Source organism: Quercus suber, unplaced genomic scaffold (assembly GCF_002906115.3).
Source record: "Quercus suber isolate HL8 unplaced genomic scaffold, Cork oak 2.0 scaffold_62, whole genome shotgun sequence".
Lineage (NCBI taxonomy): Eukaryota > Viridiplantae > Streptophyta > Magnoliopsida > Fagales > Fagaceae > Quercus > Quercus suber.
In genome coordinates, this window is record NW_027069527.1 from 117,587 (window position 1) to 124,772 (window position 7,186).

The 7,186-nt window shown below is 35.4% G+C and overlaps 1 pseudogene; it reads left to right on the forward strand.

Annotated features, from left to right (window-relative positions):
• Window positions 1-239: 239 nt before the first annotated feature.
• LOC112039220 (helicase and polymerase-containing protein TEBICHI-like) lies at window positions 240-7,159 on the forward strand (annotated as a pseudogene).
• Window positions 7,160-7,186: the final 27 nt, after the last annotated feature.

Consider the following 7,186-nt stretch of genomic DNA (forward strand, 5'->3'; position numbering starts at 1 on the left):
ATATATAAAGTATATTTTAAGAGTAATGTTAAGAACATATCAATTATCACAAAAGCCAACATGATTGGTTGTAATTTGAAATAACATTACTTTCAAATGGGAAACCGAAAAGTTGTACTCGTACCCATATTATTTCCATGATTAGCTATAATAGATGGGAAAACCCAAAAAAAGCCAACAGTTCGAGTAAAAGAAGAAAATGTAGAAAAGGAAAAGGGCACAATTGCAAATTTGTCAAATGTTTTGAATCAAAACGCTTTTACCTGTAGATATGCATATTATCTTCTAGACTTTGGCGCTTGCGCGTGAACATTCAAAATCGTCCCGGCGATGGCAAAGAAATAACTAGGGTTTTGCGGACCCCTCTGAGAACACTGTCTTCGACCATGGCGTCTGGTTCGCCACGGGCGCGCATCGATCAGGTCCGTCCACTTTCTAATCCAATATTGCTATCTCTCAAACCCTAAAACTCTCAACGGTCATCTTTATCCACATCCTTTCACTTTATATCACTCAAATTTCTTTTGCTAACGAAGATTACAGATCGAGCACTAGGTTCGCTCTTGAATTAAAACACTGCGCTAAGAATTTTGATAAATTTGAAAATGCCGTGACAAATTGTCTGGTTGCTGAGCAAGAAAATACTATTTACATGGAATTCAGTTGCAATTTAACGTTGGATGCTTTTCTTTTTTGTTTTCCACACTTTCTTGGTAGCCAAACGGGGTTTATTTTAGTTCTCCCAGTTTCTCAGTGACCACTCATTTGGGTTTGCTCTAAAATTATTGCATTCTCAGTGACCACTCATTTGGGTTTTTACAGTTCTTTGCTTCGAAGAAACGGAAACCTGTATCACCTGGTTTGAAGTTTGGTAGAAGTGAAAAAGATCTGAAAGGTACCGTAGAAGGGTCTCCGAGTGCCAAAGGTATTCTGGACAATTACTTGGTGACTTCAGAGGATGACAACAACAATGCAAAAGCGTCCTATATAGCTCGTGATTCGTTGTCTAGGCAAGACGCGGTTAAAAGAAATTTGGCGTTGGAGATTAATAATTCTTCCAAGGATGAACAAGTGCGGCCCTCTTTACAGGTACAATTGCACTCGGAAGCAGTTGAAGTGGCTAATAAGGAAGCATTTCGAGAAGTACCTGTGGTGGACGATGTTGTCTTGCAGAGGGTTGCTCAACTTCTGCACAAGCTGTTGAGAATCCAGAGCTCAAAAAGTTTGCTGCTGACTTTTTGTCTTTGTATTGTAGGTACTGTACAATAACTTTCAGGCACAATTTTTTATATGTATCTTTGTTGTTACTTTTTTTGAAGCATTCTTTCCAGTAGTGGCGTTTGGGATGAAGTTGCTGTGCTGTTCCTTTACTTTCTGTTATTTATTCTGATGCTTTATTATATGCAGTGAGTTTCAATCAAATGTAAAGTCAGGGTCAGAGCTAGAAGTGAATGACCATAAGAGACATTGTAGTCCATCGTGGCTGGACGAGAAGTATAAGAAATCCAAGAAGAGGCATTGTAACAATAATCAGTCACTTTTAGAAGGTGAAATCACTTGTTCCGATAAGAAAATTCCTGAGGATATGCAGTCTCTTCTTGTTGATAAAACCATGGGATCTATTTTTGGCTCTTCTAGAGAGGTAAGGTGAAGTTGAAACTACTCAGTTATGAATCTTATAGTCTGGTTTTGCTGATTCAGTAATCTATTATTTATTCTCACTATTGTTTTTCATGGGTAGGTTGCTGATGGTAATGGTCCCATTGAGCTTCAAGCCTTCTTGAAAAAATGCAGTAACACTCCTGAGTCATCTGTAAAAATGAAAGAATTCTGCACACTGGGTTCGTTGATGGTTAAAGCATGTGCTCATGAAACTCCCAGGTCAATGCGTGGAAGCTCTGTATTTTCATCAGGAGAAGCTTTTTGGAATGAAACAATTCAACTTGCTGATGGTTTGTGATCCAACAGTTGACATTTCTGCTTAGGCTGCTGAAGAAACTAATATTTCAAAAAGCCAATGTAAAACTGTGAACTCGTGCAGTTTGAGAAATGGAATCTGTCATGACAAGTCAAAGGAAACATCGGACAGGGGTGAGAACAGAGTATGGCATACAGAATTAATTACTTCTTTGGGGTCATTGGGGAAGCATACAAAAGATCTGGATAAAGAAGTATCCCCACTTCCTGTTAAGCATCTTGACTTTTCATTTGAGGACAAAAACCTGGATGAAAGTACCCCGCACTGTCGTGTAGATGGTTCAGAATGTGCTTCTCACAGAGGTGGTGAGCAATCTGAATGTGGTTCTGTAGGTCATAAAGGGCTAGAAACTGGAAATACATCAATTCGATGTGACAAAGTTCAGACAGATGAAGAGATGCATGAGGAAAAGGAGATGACATCTGTAGTTGCTTTAACTAAAAGGAAGGTGGATTTATTGTGTCCAAATAATGATTGCATGACATCTAAGCCACCTGTTATTGAAATCAAGGATTCAAATCGCATGACATCTAATTCACTAGTTAATGAAGTCAAAAATTTAAATCTTGACCATGAATCGGATGGAGCAAGTACTCCTTCAAGTTTTGTGCCACTTGAAGATCGTTTAGATCTAAATCGTTGGTTTCCATCTGAAGTATGCGGCATATATAGAAAGAAAGGAATTTCGAAATTGTATCCTTGGCGGGTAACTATAAACTCTTGGTTTGCTGTGGTGGTTGATTGGATTATGGCATGTGAGGAGATGTGGTTGGGGTTCTAGACCTTGGTATTTTATTACCATGCTTGTAATCACATTATATATTATTACCGCCCTTGCAATCATGTTCATGTGCTTTAATTTTTAAGATGTTGTAAGTTTAAAGCTATGTGGCATGGATACTTCTATATGGGACCTGCATCCTTATGAGTAGTGGGGACAATCACTTCTTTGATACACATCAATGTGTGTGATTATTTGATAGGCATATGCAATTACCAAATTTAAAATGTAAAATTTGGACGATGCTTCTTGGATATTTTTGACACTTGTTACATACACCTTCAATGTTATGATATGGCCATTTTGAGGACTTGGAGAAAACAGTGTCAGATCTCAAAATTTTATTTTTCAAGACTCTTCTGGATTGGGTTGTAGTGTTAGGCCGTCATTCTTTCACTTCAGTTCATGATTTATTTTCAGTTCATGGGTTTTTGGACTGTTGTACTTTGTCCTTGATGTATACTCCCTGTATACTCAAGTGATACTTTTCTTATTTTTATAATATATTTTTATTACGTATAAAAAAAATGTTATGATATGGCCATTATCAATTTTAAAGTATATAGGGACTATGATTGTGTGTGAAGACATCAAAGAGATTAATGACATATGTTTACATATGTGATTGACTTATGAGTGCCTGTGTGGTTAAATTACCGAGTTGCATCTATGTTTGATTTAGAATGGAACAAAAAATGGAACTTATATTTATTATTGGTAGTATCCCTGATTTGTCTGGTAGCCTACTTTTCAATGATGACTGGATGTGTATCTATATCATATCATATCAATATGAGGTATCTCTATCCTTTGCTTCCTAGGTTTGAAGCATGATACACATACTTTTTTTTCTTTTTTCTTTTTTTAATTTTTTTTTTATATTATTCTTCAGGTTGACTGCCTTCAGGTGGATGGCGTCTTACAGAGAAGAAACTTAGTATATTGTGCATCTACAAGGTAGTTTCCTATGGATTTAGAATTCATCTTAAGTTTTCAGTTATACTATCCTCTCTTAATTCTTTACTTTTTATTATTATTTGTAGTTAATACTTTTTTTTTTAATCCTCTAGTATTTCAAACCCCTGCGATTAAACCAATAGGAATTAACTTTTTGTATGATCTACTGTAGTTAGATATGAAGAAGACAAATAATATTTGTGATGCTCTGGTTGCTATATTCTTGGTTAGGCTTGTTAGAATAATGGTTAAATGATTAAATTTTCTTAATATCTTAAGCTTTTGGGATAAGTTGGTAGTTAATCTTGTTATTGATGCAAGTGGTTCTGAGTTTGAACCTTGTATGTGCTCTACCTTTCATTCAAAAAGTTAAGAGTCCCATTTGTTGGGCCCTGCTTATGATAGCACAACTGTAGCGTGGTTAGAAACAATATCCTCTATAGAAGCCTAAATTTAATGCAAAGCCCAAGAATAAGTGTTCATGGTAGTTAAATTGGTTTTATTTGGTTATTAAATAGCCAAGTGTATTTTAGTAACTCTACAATTGTTGGTTATGAGCCATAGTTGTGGGACTTGTGTTGTATCTATTAATAAGTAAGTCTTATTTAGTTTATGAGTATTTTATGTGTGGGCTTTGGTTTACTAATCAAAGGAGTCCTAGTTCTATTAGGAAAAGTTAAGATTTAGGTTTGAATAAATGTATTATTGTACTCAAATAAGGATGAATTGATGTTGGTTAATAAAATATTGAGTGTTTTGAGTATTGAGGCATATTGTCCTTAATTTTTTCCCCCTTCTTTTCTCTCATATATTTCCCTTCTCTTTGATATTCTGTCACTATTCATGGGTATTATTCACGTGTATTGTTCACAAACTGTAGGCAGATTCTATTTCTGTTTCTTCTTACCTCTTTGCAACCCTAAAATTTTCTCTTCCCTAAAAAACTCTATTCATTCTTGAACCCTAACCCTTCTTTCTAAAGGTTTTAAATCATGAATTTCTAAATCCTCCTAACCCTAAGCCTACCACAAGAACACCTAGGCAATTCCCCAACTTATTGAGAGGGCATCTTGGCCCACATGTGGGGTGAGTGTTAGAATAATGATTAAATAATTAAATTCAATATTTCTTAGTAGCTTAAACTTTTGGAACAATTGGTAGTGTTCTAGGCCACTGAGCATTTTAAGGCTTCTAGCTTCTAGATTTTATTCATTAACACACACTTGATATTTTCTAATGTATATGGTTTGATATTTGAGAAAATATATTATTTTTCTTTCTAGTGTAATCACAATTTGTTTCTAAATCATATATACATGTGACTTTTGAATTGCTTGTGTTATGAATTTGTATAATTGGCAGTTCTATTTATATCCATATCTACCCCAAATTTATGCGCTCATTGCAAGTTTTAGCTCTTTTTTTTTTTTTTTAGGTTTTTTTTCTAAGGGATGTGAATCAACTGCAAGGCATGTTTCAAAGTTCCTCAAAAGATTTTCTATTAATGTTCGTAATGATGAAAGTGAGTTCTTGGATATTGCTTCAGCTATTGATGCCTTGCGAAGGAGTCCAGCAGGACTGGATCCTACATTGGAAGAAACTCTCCCTTCTGGTGTTGCCTATCACCACGCTCGCCTCACGGTATTTATTTATTTTGTTGGGGCTGTATCTTTCATTATTTTTCATGGTATATACTTGATTTCTTTGTCTTTTGATTGTCTTAAAATAATTTTTAATGGGGATTCCTTGGTCATTGATAGTTGTGGGATTTCCTTACTTTTAAAGGTTTGGATGTTTATTTATCTTTTCTGTAGGTTGAGGAGAGAGAGATTGTTGAAACCTGCTACCGCAGAGGCCTTTTACGTGTCTTAACTGCTACATCTACCTTAGCTGCTGGGGTTAATTTACCAGCTAGGAGGGTCATTTTTCGACAACCCAGGATTGGTCGTGATTTTATTGATGGGACAAGGTACAAACAGATGGTTGGTCGGGCTGGTCGGACTGGGATAGATACAAAAGGGGAAAGTGTATGTCTGATTTTTTAGTTCCTGTTTTATGTTTCATTTTAGTCCAGGCACCTCTTATTTTTTATTGTTATCTGGGATGATTGCTGGTTGCTTATATTATTTTTGACTGTCTTTTTAAATGTCAAATTGATTGATGCTTGTTATTGTTTTATTACCTTTATTTTTTTTTATCATATTTGACTTACTTTTTTGGTGTATTTCAGTGAGGACATAATTCACTGCTTTTATATTAAGATGCTGATTTTTTCCCCTAATGATTTTACCTTACCAGGTACTATTATGCAAACCGGAAGAAATAAAAAGAATGATGGTACTTCTTAATGAAAGCTGTCCACCATTGCATTCTTGTCTATCTGTAGATATGAATGGAATGACTCATGCCATTTTAGAAGTTGTGGCTGGTGGGATTGTTCAAACTGCTAATGATATTCATCGATATGTTCGGTGTACTCTTCTGAATTCCACCTAGCCATTTCAAGATGTGGTGAAATCAGCTCAGGAATCTCTTCGGTGGTTGTGCCACAGAAAATTTCTTGAATGGAATGATGATACTAAGTTATACAGTACCACACCACTTGGACGAGCAGCTTTTGGCAGTTCTCTTTGCCCAGAAGAATCACTTGTAAAAATTTGCATCTTCTATTTTCATTATTTTCCTTTTTATTTAATTTCCTTACTGTTGATTTACTCTTTGTGCAATAAGTAATGTTGATTTCTGGGAAAAAATTTGTTGTTGATATTGATTCAATGCTTATGTTTGGTTCCCTAGATTGTGCTGGATGATCTTTCAAGGGCAAGAGAAGGATTTGTGCTTGCATCTGATTTGCATTTAGTTTACATGGTAACACCAATAAACGTTGACGTTGAGCCAGATTGGGAACTGTATTATGAACGTTTTATGCAATTATCTGCTCTTGACCAGGTAATTATGCTTCTTGTTATAGTGGCTTCTCTGATTCCAAAAGGAAATTCATTATCAATCACTCTTTCTTGGTTTATATTATTGACCCTCCATTTTCTATTGAACACTAGGCTTATGTAATTTTGTCATGGGAGGCTTTTTTGGAGTTCCATTTGTTGTGCTATGATAAAGGGATGATTTCCTGTATCAATGGAGGCAAGCCTCAAGTTTACTAAGAACTTGTTTTGTGCTTCCATCTTTGGGATTATCTAAAGTTTACCTCATGCGCCAAGTGGACCTCCAAATTGTTTTTTTAAATGCCATGCGGAGTTTTAAAACTATTGATCTCTTTAAATGGATGTCTTGCAGTAACAAATATTTCTTTTGGGTTAGTTACACACTCGGTAATTTAACCACACAGGCACTCATAAGTCAATCACATATGTAAACATATGTCATTAATCTCTTTGATGTCTTCACACACAATCACAGTCCCTATATACTTTAAAATTGATAATGGCCATATCATAACATTTTTTTTT